This window comes from Pan troglodytes, chromosome 1, assembly GCF_028858775.2.
Source record: "Pan troglodytes isolate AG18354 chromosome 1, NHGRI_mPanTro3-v2.0_pri, whole genome shotgun sequence".
NCBI classification, from domain to species: Eukaryota; Metazoa; Chordata; class Mammalia; order Primates; family Hominidae; genus Pan; species Pan troglodytes.
In genome coordinates this window covers 94,277,501-94,295,535 of record NC_072398.2, presented here as the reverse complement: position 1 = coordinate 94,295,535, position 18,035 = coordinate 94,277,501, and positions in this window count along the sequence as shown.

Genomic DNA, 18,035 nt, shown 5'->3' with positions numbered 1-18,035 from the left:
GCTGAAACCTGCACACCAGGCTCACAGTTTCCATCCTTCTCGCATGGCAACAGCGGCCACGCTTCCTTTCCCACACTGGTATCCCCGCCTGAAACCACCTCCCGTACCGCCCAGCCTCACCCAGAACAATAGAACCAGGAGGCCTCCTAAAATTAGTCAGTCTGCCTCCAACCCTGCCTGGGCAGGCAGGCTAGGTCTTCTGCCAGCACCCAGGGTTGCAGTGGGACCTCCTGAGCTGGGCTGCCTGGGGTTGTGGTGGGACTTCGTGAGCTGAGCTGCCCGCAGTCGTGATGGGACTTTGTGAGCTGAGCTGCCCAGGGTTGTGATGGGACCTCCTGAGCTGGGCTGCCCCAGATTGTGGTGGGACCTCGTGAGCTGAGCTGAGCTGCCCAGGGTTGTGATGGGACCTCCTGAGCTGGGCTGCCCAGGATTGTGGTGGGACCCCCTGAGCTGGGCTGCCCGGGATTGTAGTGGGACCCCCTGAGCTGGGCTGCCTGGGGTTGTGGTGGGACCCCCTGAGCAGCACACAGGGAACTCTGTGTGGCCTCTCTCTTTGCCAGCCTCCTCCTTTCATCCCTCTGGCTCAGATTCCACCTAGTAAACCCCAATGAAGAAATGAATGAGCACAGGTATGGGGGCGGGGAAGCTGGGCCAGGAAGCACAGAAGGCTTCCCTCTGAGGAAAAAGCTGGGGATATTTATAAGTCAATCTAAAATGAGCACCCAAAGCTGGACGCAGTGGCTCCTGCCTGTAATCCCAGTTCCTCAAGAGGCTGAGGCAGGAGGATCACTTGAGCCCAGGAGCTCGAGGCCAGCCTGGGCAGCATAGCAAGACTGTCTCAAAGAATAAAATAAAATGAGTACCCAGTAATCCTACCACACTTCCTTGGAATGAATATTTCCCCAGTCTCCAACATGATGAGTTCATTCCTTCTCCTCAGTCCCCAGATGGCCTGCATCCTCCTTCCCACAACTCCCACACCACTATGCCAGTAACCTTGCATTGGCATTCCTTGGGGAAAACCTGATGCTACCTGGCAGGAACCACCTCATCCCTGCATACCACAAAACTTACAGCCCACCTGTGTCAAGACCCCTCTCTCTTACATATATATTTAGAATAGTTAAGTTTAAAAAAAAAAAAAAAGACCACTCTCTCTGCTCCTCCCCTGTGAGGACAGACAGTGTCCCTGCAGCCCTGCACCCATTCCTGTGTTGGACCCCTTCTCTCTCCCGTCTCAAGGACAGACTTCTGCCCATTTTCTCTCTCCTGCACGTTAATTTCTGCCTTTCTACCAAATCCACCCTGCAGTGTGTACAATATAGTGTCCTAGTATCTCTTATTTTAAAATCCTCCGTCTTGTGAACTTAACCTGGAATCGTTTTTTTAAATCCTCCCTCAATCTCATCTCCCCTCCCTCTGCTCCTCCATTCCTTTCCTCCTCATCCACAGCAAAACCTTCTTCTTTTTTTTTTTTTTTTTTTGAGATAGAGTCGCACTCTGTCACCCAGGCTGGATTGCAATGGCACAATCTCCGCTCCCTGCAACCTCCACCTCCCAGGTTCAAGCGATTCTTCCCCCTCAGCCTCTCGAATAGCTGGGATTATAGGCACATGCCACCAGGTCTGGCTAATTTTTGTATTTTTGTAAAGATGGGGTTTCACCATGTTGACCAGGCTGGTCTTGAACTCCTGACCTCAGGTAATCCACCTGCCTCAGCCTCCCAAAGTGCTGGGATTACAAGTGTGAGCCACCGCGCCCAGCCCACAGCAAAACTTCTGTAGAAGGCTGGACGAGGTGGCTCACGCCTGCAATCCCAGCACTTTGGGAGGCCAAGGTGGGAAAATCACTTGAGCCCAGGAGTTCGAGACCAGCCTGGCCAACATAATGAGACTCCGTCTCTACAAAATATTTAGAAATTAGCCAGGTGTGGTGGCACACCACTGTAATCCCAGCTACTCAGGAGGCTGAGGTGGGAAGATCGCTTGAACCCAGGAGGTCAAGGCTGCAGGGAGCCGTGATTGCACCACCACACTCCAGCCCGCGTGACAGAGCAAGACCCTGTCTCTAAAAACTAAATAAATAAATAAATAAATAAATAAATAAATAAATAAATAAAAATCCAACTGCCTACATGACATCTCCATGGAAATGTTTAATAAGCATCTCAAATTTACTCCTGGACAGAACAGGATTAGCCTTCCCTTAGTCGTCCCCTTCTCAGTAAATAACACCACTGTCTACCTAGTTACTCCATCCAAATTCTGTTCACTTCTGTCTGCACTGCCTTCCCCATGCCCAGGCCACCACAGTCTCTCCTACAGGGTCTCCCTGCTGATCCTCTTGCCCATTTACCATCTATGTTCCACACCCAGTGAGAGTGATCTTCTGAAAACATAACTCAGATCAGGCCACATTCAAAATTCGAATTGTTGTGGCCAGGCGTGGTGGCTCATGCCTGTAATCCCAGCACTTTGGGAGGCTGAGGCAAGAGGATCACTTGAGGCCAGGAGTTCAAGACCAGCCTGGGCAACATAGGGAGGCCCTCTCCATCTCTACTAAAAATACAAAAAAATTAGCCAGGCATGGTGGTCTGTGCCTGTAATCCCAGCTACATTGGAGGCTGAGGCAGGAGAATCACTTGAACCAGGAGGTGGAGGTTGCAGTAAGCCGAGATCATGTCACTGCACTCCAGCCTGGACGATAGAGTGAGACTCCATCTCAAAAAAAAAAAAAAAAAAATAGAATTGCCCAGTGGCTTCTCATCACACTTAAAATTCAATCTCCTTGCCCTGGTTCAAAAAACTGTGCCAATCCAGACCCTGGCTAAGCCTCTACTCTCATCACATCCCATTCCACCACCATGTCCTCCCCACCCTAGCCAATCTGGCTTCTTTCAACTCCTTACCATGCCAAGTTCCTTCCTATTTTCTGGCCTATGCACATTCTGTTCCTTCTGCCTAGCATGCTATTCCCTGCATCTTTGCTCTTATCATTCAGAGCTCAGTTTAAGTGTTTCCTCCTCAGAAACTTTCTTCTTGTCCACCCAACCTCCCAGTAACCATCACCACCTACCTATATTAATTCTCATTATTGCATGTATAACAGTCTGATAATTTTTGCTTCTCCAGTGTTTGTGATTTGTCTCCCACCATGACAATTAAACTCCACAACAGCAGAGACCTTATCATTCCCGTTCAATGCTGCGCCTCCAGTGCTTAGCACGATGCCTGGCACATCAGTCATAGTCAATAACTATCTGTTGATTGCGTGAAGAAAAGTGTCCTGGACAGGCCTATTGCAATTTTTCAAAAGGGTTTTTAGAGTTGGCAAAGTCATAATTAGAACCATGTATTGGGCAGATTACAAAAGGAGAGAACTGGGGCCGGGTGCAGTGGCTCACACCTGTAATCCCAGCACTTTGGGAGGCTGAGGCGGGTGGATCACTTGAGGCCAGGAGTTCAAGACCAGCCTGGCCAACATGGTGAAACCCTGTCTCTACTAAAAATACAAAAATTAGCGAGGCATGGTGGTGGGTGCCTGTAGTCCCAGCTACTCAGGAGGCTGAGGCAGGAGAATAGCTTGAACCCAGGAGGTGGAGGCTGCAGTGAGCCAAGATGGCACCACTGCACTCTCCAGCCTGGGCAACAGAGCAAAACTCTGTCTAAAAACAAAAAACAAAAATCAAAGACAAAAACAAAAGGAAAGAACTGGGCATAGAGGGACCTTTTAGGAGGCTGGGATGATATGTCAAGGGAGGTAAGAAGACATACTGCCACCAGGTGCAGTGGATCACACCTATAATCCCAGAACTTTGAGAGGCCGAGGCGAGCGGGTCACAAAGTCAGGAGTTCAAGACCAGCCTGAGTGAAACCCTGTCTCTACTAAAAATACAAAAATTAGCCAGGCGTGGTGGCACGTGCCTGTAATCCCAGCTACTCAGGAGGCTGAGGTAAGAGAATCGCTTGAACCCAGGAGGCAGAGGTTGCCATGAGCCCAGATCGCGCCACTGCACTCTAGCCTGGGTGACAGAGTGAGACACTGTCTAAAAGAAAAAAAAAAAGACATACTGCCAATATTGGTAAAAATGACAAAAATCAATAATATCCAGCCCTGCAAAAGGCAGGGAAACCAGCATTCTCGTGAACTGTTTTTTTTTGTTTTTTTTTTGGAGACGGAGTCTTGCTCTGATGCCCAGGCTGGAGTGCGGTGGCGCGATCTCAGCTCGCTGCAACCTCCACCTCCCGGGTTCAAGCGATTCTCCTGCCTCAGCCTCCCGAGTAGCTGGGACTACAGGTGCACACCGCCACACCCGGCTAATTTTTTGTATTTTAGTAGAGACGGGGTTTCACCGTTGTTGCCCAGGCTGGTCTCAAACTCCTGAGCTCAGGCAATCCACCCGCCTCAGCCTCCCAAAGTGCTAGGATTACAGGCGTGAGCCACTGTGCCCAGCAGGAACTGTTAATGATAATATAAACTGTATAAAGTTTTCAGAGGAAAATGTAGTAGTATTTATTTAAAATATTTAATGTTTATATTTTCTGACCCAGCATTTCCATTTCTGGGAGTTTATTCTACAGAAAAACTCCCACAAATGCAGAAAGGATATGTATACAGAAACACTGTTGCAGCATAGTTTATAATGGTGGAAACTTGGAAACAACCCAAATATCCACAAACATGGGGCTGGTTACATAAACCACCATATAGCCACACTATAGACTGCGTATCACTATTCGAAAGAATGATGCGGGCCTCTATGTATTTTCATGAGAAGATGTCTAATATATTTTGATGGGGGGGGGAACACAAGGATGAACAGTATACACAGTTCTATTTTTGTTTTAAAACAGAGATAATATGTTAGAATATGTATAAAAGTTTCAGAAGAGAAGGCACTAAATTGTTGATGATAGCTATTTCTGGGGGAGTCAATATGGGGATGGCTCTGCTTTCTACATTTTGTATTTCTGCAATCTTTTCAGTTTGTGTATCTGTGCATTACTTCTGTGATCAGAAAACACAAAGAGCAAACAAGAGGTAATGAACCACTTGAGGCCAAACTAGGATGGTGGAGGGAAGGGGCAGATGCGAGAGTTATTGATGATGACACAGACAAAATGTATACCATGAAATTAATACACAAAATGTGTGTCATGAAATTTAGGCTGGGTGACTGGGAAGGTGATGGCCCTATAACCAGCATGTTAGCACAGAATAGCCACTTTTCAGTTAAATGCCCAGATTATAATTTGGCATCTCTCACAAGTGACAGCCACCATTCTGGTTTTACCCTTTTCTGGCCACTCAGCCCAGTGTGACAAAAGCCCTTTCATTCATTCCCCACAGCACAGCAGAGAATGGGCTGCCAATACCACCCTTAAACTTAAGCAAAAGGACCCTTCCCTGAACCCACACACATGCACACACACACACATACATACACACAAACATTGTTAATGAACGCAGGTGACTTGGAAATTCCACTCCTAGGTATATCCCCAAAAGAACTGAAAATATGGCCAGGCGCGGTGGCTCATGCCTGTAATCCCAGCACTTTGGGAGGCCGAGGCAGCCAGATCACTTGAGGTCAGAAGTTCAAGACCAGCCTGGCCAGCATGGTGAAACCCTGTCTCTAGTTAAACACAAAATTAAAAAACAAAAAATTAGCCAGGCATAGTTGTGCATGCCTATAATCCCAGCTACTCAGGAGGCTGAGAGAGGAGAATCACTTGAATCCAGGTAGTGGAGGTTGCAGAGAGCCAAGATCACACCACTGCTCCCCAGCCTGGGCAGCACAGTGAGACTCTGTCTCAAAAAAAAAAAAATTGAAAATGCATGCCCACACAAAAACGTGTATATGAATGTTCGTGGCAGCATTATTCATAATAGCCAGAACCCTAATGGCCATCAACTGATGAATGGATAAACAAAATGTGGTGTATCCATACACTGGAATCTCATTCAGCCATGAAGTACTGACACCTGCTACAATATGGGGGAGCCTTGAAAATATTGTGCTAAGTGAAAGACATAAGTCACAAACGACACATATTCTACAATTCCATTTATATTAAACATCCAGAATAGGCAAATCTATAGAGGCAGAATGTAGATTAGTGGCTGCCAGGGGGTTGGGGAGGGGAGAATGGGAAGTGACTGCTAATGGGTACAGGGTTTCTCTTGTACTGATGAAAACGTTCTGGAATTGGTGGTGATGGTTGCACAACTCTGAATTGTACTAGAAACCACTAAAGTATTCTCTTTAAATGGGTGAATTTTATGGTATGTGAAAATGTTACAATAAATCAAACACACATGGCTGGGAGCAGTGGCTCACGCCTGTAACCCCAGCACTTTAGGAGGTCAAGGTGAGAGGATCATTTGAGCTGGGGAGGTTGAGGCTGCAGAGAGCTGTGACCATGCCACTGCACTCCAGCCTCGGTGACAGAGTGAGTGAGACCTTGTCTCAAACACACACACACACACACACGTGCAGGTACCTGATTCTCTCAGGAGCTGAACTCAGTGCTGGCACAGGGCACCACATAATCCTAACATCTTCTTTTGTGACTAACATTTCTGCACATCTCTCACCTTATGTCTTCAAAACAAAGGCAACGAAATCCGAACGCTGTAAAGGTGTGTGGGTTGCCGCACAACCAATGTTGCTGATGAACTCTGCTTTAGAATACAGGGAAGATTTCAGTGGAGAATTGTTTCAGTAAAAGAAAAGACAAATGAATTAATTTGCCAAACCCTTTTACATAAGCACAACATATCTTTCACCAGAAGGGCTGAGTGTTCGTTTTCTTCCTTCCCTTCCTGTTTCAAACACGACTATGGAAGTATTCGTCGACTACCAGAGCATTCTTAACTGTTGTGCATAGTAGTTGAGGAATATTTTCAATATCGAATAATTTGTATTATGGAGCCAGGCATGCTGGCACATGCCTGTAATCCCAGCTACTTGGGAGCTCAGGTGGGAGGATCATTTGAGGCCAGAAATTTGAGACCAGCCTGGGCATAGTGAATAGTGAGACCCTCTATGAAATTTTAAAATAATAATAAAGAGTATGGTGCTTAGCAAAATACCTAAAAATAAATAAATAATTCTTATTACTCTTAAATTAGTAAATATGTAGGCCTAGATGTAAATGCATAAAGCTCAATTATTACATTGGCTGTGAGGTAAATACTAGATATTGAATACTAGAATTGGAAATAGTTTTATTTTTGTAAAAACATGTAATAAAATTTAAATTTTTGTAAAATCAAATTTAGAATAATTGTCTTTATTCAAAAAATTTGCTTTCAATTTTTTATATTCATTTATTTAAACCAATATTTTGCCTTTTATTTTAATAGATAAGTTGATGTCTTTGGCTATTCAGATTGTTATAACAAATTATCTTGGATTAGGTAATTTATAAACAACAGAAATTTCTTGCTCACAGCTCTGGAGGCTGAGAAGACCAAGATCGAGACACCAGCAGATTCAGTGTCTGATGAGGGCCTATTCCTCATAGCTGGTGCCTTCTATGCGTCCTCACGTGGCGGAAGAGGGGAACAAGCTCCCTCAGGTCTCTTTTTTCCTCTCTCTTTTTAATCTTTTTTTTTAATTTTTAATTTTTCTGGGTACATAGTAGGTGTACATATTTGTGGGTTACATGAGATATAAGAGCTGAGTGATACAGGCGTGCCATACACAATAATCACATCAGGGTAAATGGGGTATCCATCACTTCAAGCATTTATCCTTTGTGTTACAAACAATCCAATTATATTGTTCTAGGCTTTTTTGTTGTTCCTTTTTTTTTTTTTTTTTTTTTTTTTTTTTTGAGACAGGGTCACCCAGGCTGGAGTGCAGTGGAGCAATCTTGGCTCACTGCAGCCTCAACCTCCCGGGCTCAAGCGATCCTTCCACCTCTCAGCTCCCCCTGAGTAGCTAGGACTACAGACACACACCGCCACACCCTGCTAATTTTTGTGTGTTTTTCGTAGAAACAGGGTTTTGCCATGTTGCCTAGGTTTTGTTATTTTTAAATGTACAATTTTGTTTTACTATATTCGCCCTGTCGTGCTACCAAATGCTAGATCTTATTCATTCTTTTTTTTTTTTTTTTTTTTTGAGACGGAGTCTCACTCTGTCGCCCAGGCTGGAGCGCAGTGGCGCAATCTCGGCTCGCTGCAACCTCCACCTCCCAGGTTCAAGCGATTCTCATGCCTCAGCCTCCCAAGTAGCTGGGACTACAGGCATGCGCCATCACGCCCGGCTGATTTTTGTATTTTCGGTAGAGACGGGGTTTTGCCTTGTTGGCCAGGCTTGTCTTGAGCTCCTGACTTCAGGTGATCCACCCGCCTCAGCCTCCCAAAGTGCTTAATTTTGGCCTCCCAAAATTAAGCCTCCCAAAGCTACCTCGCCCAGCCTTAATTTCTTAGTGTTTTACATTTATTGCAATGTATATTTTAATGAAAAATATTCAGATTCTATACTTTTTAGAAAAAATGACTTTTATACTTTTATCTAGATCATTACTATCAACAGCACACAAATTAGGTGAAGATCTTCATCAAATTAATATAATTTGTGATTTTCTAAAATAAAGGCAAGAAAAATAAACATTATGGAAAAATAGAATAATTTATAAGTGACATTTACCTTCATTACTTATGCAATCATCTCTGGCACATTAATAGAACATCTAGACATATACAACAATAATTAAATTCAATCAATTTTGATATGTTGGCAACTTTGAGTTACATATTTTTCAGCTTTGTCATTATAAAGGTGTATTTGTCAAAGTAGGAGGTTAGAATATATATACATATATATGAATATATGAATATATATGTGAATATATGAGTGTATATATATATATATATATTTTTTTTTTTTTTGAGACAGAGTCTCACTTTGTTGCCCAGACTGGACTGCAGTGTTGCAATCTTGGTTCACTGCAAACCTCTACCTCCCCGGTTCAAGTGATTCTCCTGCCTCAGCCTCCCGAGTAGCTGGGATTACAGGCATGAGCCACCACACCCAGCTAATTTTTGTATTTTCAGTAAAGATGGGGTTTTACTATGTTGGCCGGGCTGGTCTCGAACTCCTGATCTCAGGCGATCCACCTGCCTCGGCCTCCCAAAGTGCTGGGATTACAGGCGTGAGCCACTGCGCCCAGCCACATTTTATTTATTTAACAGTTTGTTAGTTTTATTTATAACTTTTTTTTTGAGACAGGGTCTCACTATGTTGTTCAGGCTGAACTCAAACACCTGGGCTCAAGCGACCCTCCCACCTCAGCCTTCCTAGTAGGTAAGAGTACAGGTGTGAGCCTGGCTTATTTATAATTTTTGAATGTTTAGACATCTAGTATGTAGGCCTCTTGTTCCAGCCCCACAAATGTGAGGGGCAGTTCCATAGGCCACACCTCAGACTCTTACTAAGGATCACGGAAGGAAAGCACAAGGCCGAGGAGAAACAGCTCCAGCTACTAGAGATGGCGCTACTCTCAGGGCCCCAGGCCCACCACCACGATGAGCTCCCAGCCAGCCCACAGAGGAAATAAAGAGGTTCCCCAGTAGCCAGGGACAGCCCACCTTTCCCATTGAAGAGCATTCTTTTCCCAGGATTATGGATCCTTCCGGAGAAACCCCAGCCCTACCAAGAGAGGGTGCTCTTGCTCTATGGCCCCAAGTACAGCAGCCCACAATATTCATTCATCTTTCATTCAATCGGCAGGGATTGGCCAGGTGCTGTGTGAGCTAGACACTGGAGAAGCATGGTGCTTGCCCTCATGCTGCCTACAGTCCAGTGGGAGACAGACAACATGACCACAAACAGGCCACCTGCGGCCCATCCCATTCAGGCGTGACTGCACTGGGTCCAGACAGCTCTGGCTTTAGTCTGTCCTCCAAGACAAAGTATGAGCACATCACATCCATGGGTCCTACCAGCAGTTCTTGTCACCTCAGCTCTGGACATCCCACAAACCACTGGCCTACAAGAACACTCAATCCCACGAGACAAACAGCAGTCTGCAGCTCAGCATCCTCTAAATTCCTACAGATTCAAGAAATAGTTTTCCTTCCCCCAACTCCCCAAAAGTGAGGATGGGCTGGGCATGGTGGCTCACGCTTATAATCTCAGCACTTTGGGAGGCCAAAGTGGACAGATCACTTGAGGACAGGAGTTTGAGACCAGCCTGGCCAACATGGGGAAACCCCATCTCTAAAAAACACAAAAAAATTAGCCAGGCTTGGTGGCACATGGTAATCCCAGCTACTCAGGAGGCTGAGGCAGGAGAATCGCTCAAACCCAGGAGGTGGAGATTGCAGTGAGCCAAGATTGTGCCACTGCACTCCAGCCTGGGCAAACTCTGTCCCCCCCCCCAAAAAAAAAAAAAAAAAGTAAGAATGGCTCAGAGGCAGAGCTCCGGCTCAGTTACGCACAAGAGATGATGTTGCCAAACAGAATGGTGGATCAAAGCTAGTGCACTCAGGTATCCTGGGACTGCATTCTGCCCAAGCACTGGGTAAGTGCTTACTTCATATGTGCGTAATGAAAGGGCTCCTTTGGGCAATTTTTCTGAAACGAAGAGACTCCCTGATCCTAAGGGGAATTGATCTCACCACCTCTAAATATAAAAATTCCTTGCAACTTTTCCATAGCAGTTTTTCCCTTTTCAGTTTACCAAGTCTTCAAAAATCTGAAGGCTGGGTCTCGGCCAGGTACCCTGTTCCAGTGTGAGTGATGGAAGGGAGCCCATTACGGAAGAAGCACACTTCAAGAGCCAACATGAAGCCACTCCGAATACAGCGCATAGGATGCCCATGTAAAGACAGGAAAACTCCAGAGTCATCTGTATTAAGGTGATCTCACCAAGGAAGGAGGCAAAAGAGAGAACAGAAGGCAGGGCCTGAGGAGCACCTGTATTTCTAGGACAAGAAGAGAGGATGTTGGGAAAAGCTGAGTGTTAGGAGAAGCTGAGGCAGGGTTCGCATGTCTGACACAATGTAAAAGAGTCTTGGAACATGTCTGGGGTCCAGGGTCTAAAACCCCTTGTGGCCTTTGGAACACCAAGCTCTGTGCTAAAGGGTGGAAGGCTACCCTGACGCACCATAATCTGAGCCCAGGGCATAAAATCCCTCGTGACTTGGATAGAATCCAGGGCTCATGGCTCTGGAATGTGTCTAGACTTGCTGGCTCCTTGCTCTCCCAGGATCAATTGTATCTTGAGTTAAAAGAACCTACTCTCCACTATCTCAAGTAGCAGAAAATGTTCCTTATAAATGCTAAACCATCACAGCTGTAGATCATGTGCCTGCCCTTTTGACCTCCACATTCTCACCACCTGTTTCTTTGTTGGATTACCAATAAATACCACGGGGTCCCAGAGCTCAGGGCCTTTGCAGCCTCCACAATCGCGATGGCCCCCTGGTCCCACCTTTCTCTCTCAAACTCTTTTTCTCAATCCTTTGACTTTGCCGGACTTTGTCACCCCTACGACCTGGTGTTGGGTCTGATCACCCCAACAAGAGGAGGAGTCAGAAATAGAAAAGGCAGGAGCAGAAAGGCAGGAGAACCAAAAAAGTGAATTCAAGAGAGAGGGAGTGGAGTGGGTGAGTTGGTCGGCTGATGCAGGGAGAACTAAAGATGCTGTCAGTGGTGGGTGACCTTCAAGAAGCAGTTTCAGTAGAGACAGGAGCAGAGGTCAAATTGCAAAGTGTTCAGGAGTAAAGGGGACAAAATAACTGAGATGATACTGGAGGGGTCAGCAGAAGGAAAGCTGTTTCAGGACAGGTGAGGATGGAGAAATTGGAAAACATGAGAGAGAGGGGCTAGTTAATGTGGCAGGGCCATAGATGGGGGTGGGCACTAGTGAGCAGCTAAGCACGGAAAGACCCACCAGCGAGGCAGGAGGAAGGGATGGGAGGAGGAGAATGGGGTTGAGAAGATAAGACAGGGACACAGGCTAGGGCTCAGCTGCTCTGGCTTTCATCACCTGCTCAGCTTCCTGATGCCTGGAAAAGAGACAACATCAATGTGGCCACACCACCACTGTGTGTCTGGGACCTGCGCTAATGGATCCATGTGCCCCAGAGCCCAGGCTCTTTCATGGTCCTAATTATGGCCTCCTGACCCATGGTGGATTCACTCTCTTATTCACTTTTTCAACATTTACTGCCCACCGGCCACATGAGAAATGCTAGGAGTTGCATCAGTAAGAGGGACCAGAGAGCTCAGAGGGTTGCAGGGAGGACAGTTACGTAGACTTTCCCAGGAGATGGTGAGGCTAGACAGAGCATGCTGTAGAATTCCAGAGCAAGGACACCTCACCTTGGAGAAGGAGTAGCAAAGCCAGAGAATGAAGTGACACGGAACCAAAGCAAGAGGAAGAGTTGGCCAGGAGAGCAGAAGGGGCAAGAGCGTTCCAGGAGAGAAACAGTACACACAAAGGTAAGCAAAGGTGAGAAGGAGCCTGGCAAGCCCTAGGAACTGGGAGCAAAATGTTCAGAATGTTACTCGGAGGCTGAGGTGGGAGGACTCCTGAGCCCAGGAGTTTGAGACCAGCCTGGGCAACATAGCAAGACCCAGACCCCCTCTCAAAAAAAAGTTCAGAATGGAGAGCACAGCACCAAAATGGTCATCCAAGGGGTGAGACCAAAGCCATAGTAAAAGGGCCTGCCCAGGCTATTCAGCAAAAAGTGCCAAATAACATGAAATAAGGACCTAATTATGGGCAGACAGCCATAGGTCACTATATCCTAAGACCAAAACTGTGTACATTGTGTACTGAATAAAATCCATAACCCTTGCCAGGAGTTGGGGCAGGGGTGACTGCAGTGGCTAAATCAGTGACCAGAAGAAACATGGACTCCTGGAAGCAAAGGTGGGTCCCAGGATGTCACAGCGCCAAGATATGGAGCTGACCATCCATCCGGCCAGCACTAGGCAAGGTCAAACCCCTCCCTGAGATGTAAGTGGAGGAAACCCAGGCTCAGATGAGTCAAACCACCCCGAGAAAGAGGGTGGAAGAATGAGGGCATACATGAGGTGGCGCTGCTGTGTGCCCCAAGCTCCTTCCATCTCCCATCACGCCTGGGTAGGTCCCAATGGCAGCAACTACAAAGGGAAGGGTCACGATGGCCTGCTTGGCTTGCAGGAGTCAGCTCATCTATTTCCATAGACTCTGCAAGTCACTGTCACATCACTTCACCCTCCCTCCTCCTGAAAGTATTATCATCCCTGTTATCACACGGTTGTATTTTCTTGTCTGTTACCCCTACTGATCTGTGAGCTCCCCAAAGGCAAGGGCTGGGTTTTGTTCAACCTTATATGTCCTGATTCATGTATAATGGGTGATAGATACTCCTTGGTTAAATGAATGAATGAATGGGCTCCACGCTCCATACTAGGTTTGGCTTAATGGAAGTTGACCATAATTGGCAATACCAATTTATGAGCTGGTCAAGTTCAATCCCACCAGACGTCATGAAAATGGAGCCCATGAAGAATGATTGACAGAAGGAAACCAGGTATGACCAAGGCTTAAGTTGCACCTCACTCATGCTTACATGGCCTATACATCCTGAGTGTGGACCTTCCAGATTCACCTCTGTTGTCAAACAAAAAACTACCTGTGGCCATGGTGGGAAGGGGTTCGAGTCCTGAGGTGTGCTGAGGAGCCACTCACTCGGGGCCCCAGGGCCACCAAAGGACACACTGAGCCTGTGCAGGGCTGATTTTGGTTGGCCACACTCCCAGTTCAAGGTAGGCTCAGACCATTCATTGTTGATCCCATTCATAGGGCCCACACCCAGAGCAGGTGGGAGAAGCTCCTGGGAGGGCCCCTGGAACCCTGGAGGACCAGCCTGTGGGCATATTGCAAGTCTGGGCCAGCCAGACATGCTGAGAGGAGACAAAAGAGCAGGGGTGGAGGTGGGAGAGCCCCGGGCACGCCAGCCTGAGCTCCACATTACACAGACATGGTGTCAGCATTTTGCCCTTCACACCTTCATGTCTATTTCCATGTTTCCCCTTTATTTCTTAATAAGAATTCCTTTTCCAAAACTGCCAGCTTTATCTCACATATACCAAAGAGTAAGGGGGAGAAGACACTAAAAATGGAATAGAAGTTCAATCCCAGGCCCAACTCCACTGTCTTGGGCTGTGTGATTTGAGGTCAGGGGAAAAGGAAAAAGTCAGTCTCTGGCCTCTTGCTCCAGGCAAGTGCTGTGCTGCCTAAACAAACCTCCATGTGAGCAGCATTATCCCCTTTGTACAGGCAGGAATCAAGGCTCAGAAAGGTAACCTAACTTGCTCAAGATCCCACAGGTGGATAGTGACAGGTGGGATTCAAATCTGACTCCAAAGTGTGCTGGGCAAAGTCATTTCATCTTTCTGTGTCCCCATTTCTTCAGTTTTAAAATGGAAACGACAATAGGGCTATTGCAAGGATTAGATGAAATAATATATGGGAAAACACGTGGTAAACCATGAAGCATGCCACCATGTTATCTTCCCTTGACCCACTGCTTCCCCACTGAACCTCCCCAGGCAAGGTTCTGAGCCCCTCTCTCTCTAGTGCTTTCTTCAAGAGGTGCTGAGAGTAACTTTGCCAAATGGATCCAAGTCCTTGGCCCCCTGCCCTTCCTGGCACACTCAGCCAATACTCAACAGAATTTATAGTGCGGTTCCTGGAACATCCCAGATCTGCTAGAACAATGCCCAATCCAATCCAGCTATCCTGAGGACAGCCAGCCACTGCAGCAGAAGAGCTGAGGAGCCAAAGCTACCACTGGCTCAGTTCTAATATGCCTGGAAATTCACCAAAGGTGTCACGGCAGAAGGACATTGCTGGGCATGTCCCATTTAGCAGACACAGTCAATGCCCAGATGGAAAACAGCCACAGTGAAGGGCAGGGCCTCCCCCACCTCAGGAATCTCAGCCTCAGCACCCTAGGAACAGCAAGTCCAAGTCTGTTCCCATCTCTCCCACCCCATCATCCTCTAGCACACAGCATTATTCCCTTCTGGGAAGTGACTCTGTGGCTTCCTCATCCTGGTACAGCTGGATTCACCTAAGCAGGACATGCCAGGTGGAATAGGCAGGTGGCCTGGCCTCTTCAGAGTAGGCTGGACAAACCCAGGAAGCAGGGAACTGGGCTGAGCTCCCATGGGCTCAGGCTGAGCCGTCTCTGCCCTCCTCCGATAAAGGGCACAGGTTCATGCTCTCTCAGAGACATTTAGGGTGAGGGAAGGGCACGGAGTGGGGAGTCAGAAGCCTTGGGGCCAACTTTTGGCATTGCCAGTCATTGCCGCTTGACCTTGAGCAAACCACTTCCCCTCTCTGAGCCTCAGTTTCCTCGTCTGTAAGCAAGAGGTTTCGAGCTAGATCACTGAGGTCCATTACAATACTCACTTTGTGTGACATCACATATCTAGGTGGTGATCTCTCAGAAAGTCTCACACAGTCCCTAACATAGGCCTTCAACAAGCCCAGAAACTGGCAAGTGTTAAAGACAAAATAACATAGCAGGAAGCAGGCATCAGTTTCACCTCTCGTCTCCTGGGGGAGCTGTCACTGCCATGAGCTTGGGCTCCCAAAGAACTTGCCTTTGGCTAGATGTTCCTGGGACTCACCTGGAAGAAAATAATTAAAATCCTAAACTGTAAAGGGGGACTCATCACTTCACTTGGCTGTCAGACAACAAGACACTGTCCAGATCCTGAATTAGGCCATGAGAGTGAGAGCTGATCCCCGTCTAATGAAAGTTGTTAAACTCCCTGTCACCTGTTTATCAGGTAGCAAGTGAACAAGACAAATGCCAGCATTCATCACAGCTCAGCTGCCAGCGGGAATGTCCTGGGCATGAGAGCTGGTGGCAAGCACGGGGTGCTTGGGTCCTTCCCTCAACATCAGAGAAAAGAAAACTGGGCAAAGAAGACATCTCTCTAGTCCCTTGCAGTGTCAGGCTCCAGGCAGGGAGCTACAGTGAGAAACTGAACCCAGGAATAGACAGGAAAGCTTTGCCACCCTGGACAAGTCCCTTTGTCTCTGGGCATTATTTTATTACCTGTAAAATGAAGATAAAAATAGTATCAGATTGATGCAAGGGATAAAATATAGTCATAGACATGTGCTGTATAAAGGGCACGCAAATGAACTGGGTGATGATGGAAAAACAAAAGAGGTGTAGAATGTGTACAATGGTGCATTGGAGCCAGCTTCAGCCACCTTCTACTGGCTTGCAAAAGCCAACATTTTGCATGTTCAGGGATTTTGCTAGCCAGCTGACATCCCACTGGTAGATTGAAATCAGCCACAGTGGGAATATTTACACTACAGAAATGGTCAAACACTACAAATCAGGGCTGTTTTTCCCCTTCCAGGGAGCTGATTGTTAAACATTTGCCAGCATGCGACTGTGTATAACGAGTAAGAGTAATGCAATGGGAGGCAATTTGTTCTTGCTTCAAACACATTCGCCATAACTTAATACATCCAAATGACTGCTAACTGCTTCATGACAATAAGCTTAGGAGGTCATATTGTTTTCTAACACATAAACTTTCTTCATTGTCACAAACATGTATTGAGACCTACTGATATGGTTTGGATGTTTATCCCCTCCAAATCTCATGTTGAAATGTGATCCCCAATGTTGGAGGTACAGCCTGATGGGAGGTGTTTGGGTCATGGGGCCAGAACCCTCATGAATGGCTTGGTGCCATCCCAGTGGTAATGAGTGAGTTCTCTCTCTGTTAGTTCACAGGACAGCTGGTTGTTTCAAGGAGTCTGGCACCTCCTGCTGTCTCTCTTGTTCCCTCTCTCACCATGTGACACGCCTGCTCCCCCTTTGCCTTCAGCCATGAGCGGAGGCTTCCTGAGCCCTCATCAGAAGCAGAACAGATGCTGGTGCCATGCTTGTATAGCCTGTAGAACTCTTTACTTCATAAATTACTCAGTCTCAGGTACTCCTATAAAGGAGTATTGCTATAAAGCAATGCAAAACCGACTAATATACCTCTACTATGTGCAATGTACCAAAGACTCAAAAGGAAAAAAACCTTTCCTTACTTGCTCACAGCGTGGTGGAGGAGTGAGAAAGTGTACACTGTGGAGCATTCTGGAAATGGAAGTGGAGTGCCCCTTGCTCTGCTCAAGTTGTAGGGGTCCAAGCCCAAGCAAGTAGGAAGGGCACTTTAGGCAGCATGAATGGCACATGCAAAGATACAGAGGCTTGATTGCTAAGGCAACTTTTAAAAATTCCTCTCTGAGAATTAACTTTGGTAAGTTTTAGAATTATTACATTACAGGACTATTTTTCCTGGCCATAAGATGTCTCCTTCACCAGAGTTTAGTACCAAATTCCCTTTGGTCGTTTCCAAAACCCAAATGCACTTTTGGGGATGAGAATTTGGCAGAGTTGAGGGCAGGTCCTCAAAGCAAAGAGGAGCTCCCAAAGCCATTTGATAAAGGCAACAGCCCTGAAGTGTCTCAGCCCAAATGCCCAAGGTGACTACTTTAGGTTACAGCAGACAGTTGGATGCACAAGACCATTTCAGTTCCCATCTCATTATTCAATAATGCTTTACCAGGAACAATAAGATGCCAACTTTTTCCTGTTAAGACACGTCCATGTCTCTGCCTTGGAGAATGCCAGGATTTGAATTTCGAAAATGAAGACAAAAAGAAGAAAGAAAATATCCAAAAGCATCCAGGCAAAAAAAGAAGGTTACCTTCAAAGGAACAAAAGTCAAGGTGACCTCATACTCTCCAGACAGTGGAACCAGGTCATGAAACTTATGCCAACCAAGTCATTGTCCAAATATAGAGGCAAGAGAATGTCATTCTCTCATACATATAGGTTCAGAAAATAGATCATGGCCGGGCGCAGTGGCTCACGCCTCTAATCCCAGCACTTTAGGAGGCCGAGGCAGGCTGATCACTTGAGGTCAGAAGTTCGAGACCAGCCTGGCCAACATGGTGAAACCACATCTCTACTAAAATACAAAAATTAGCTGG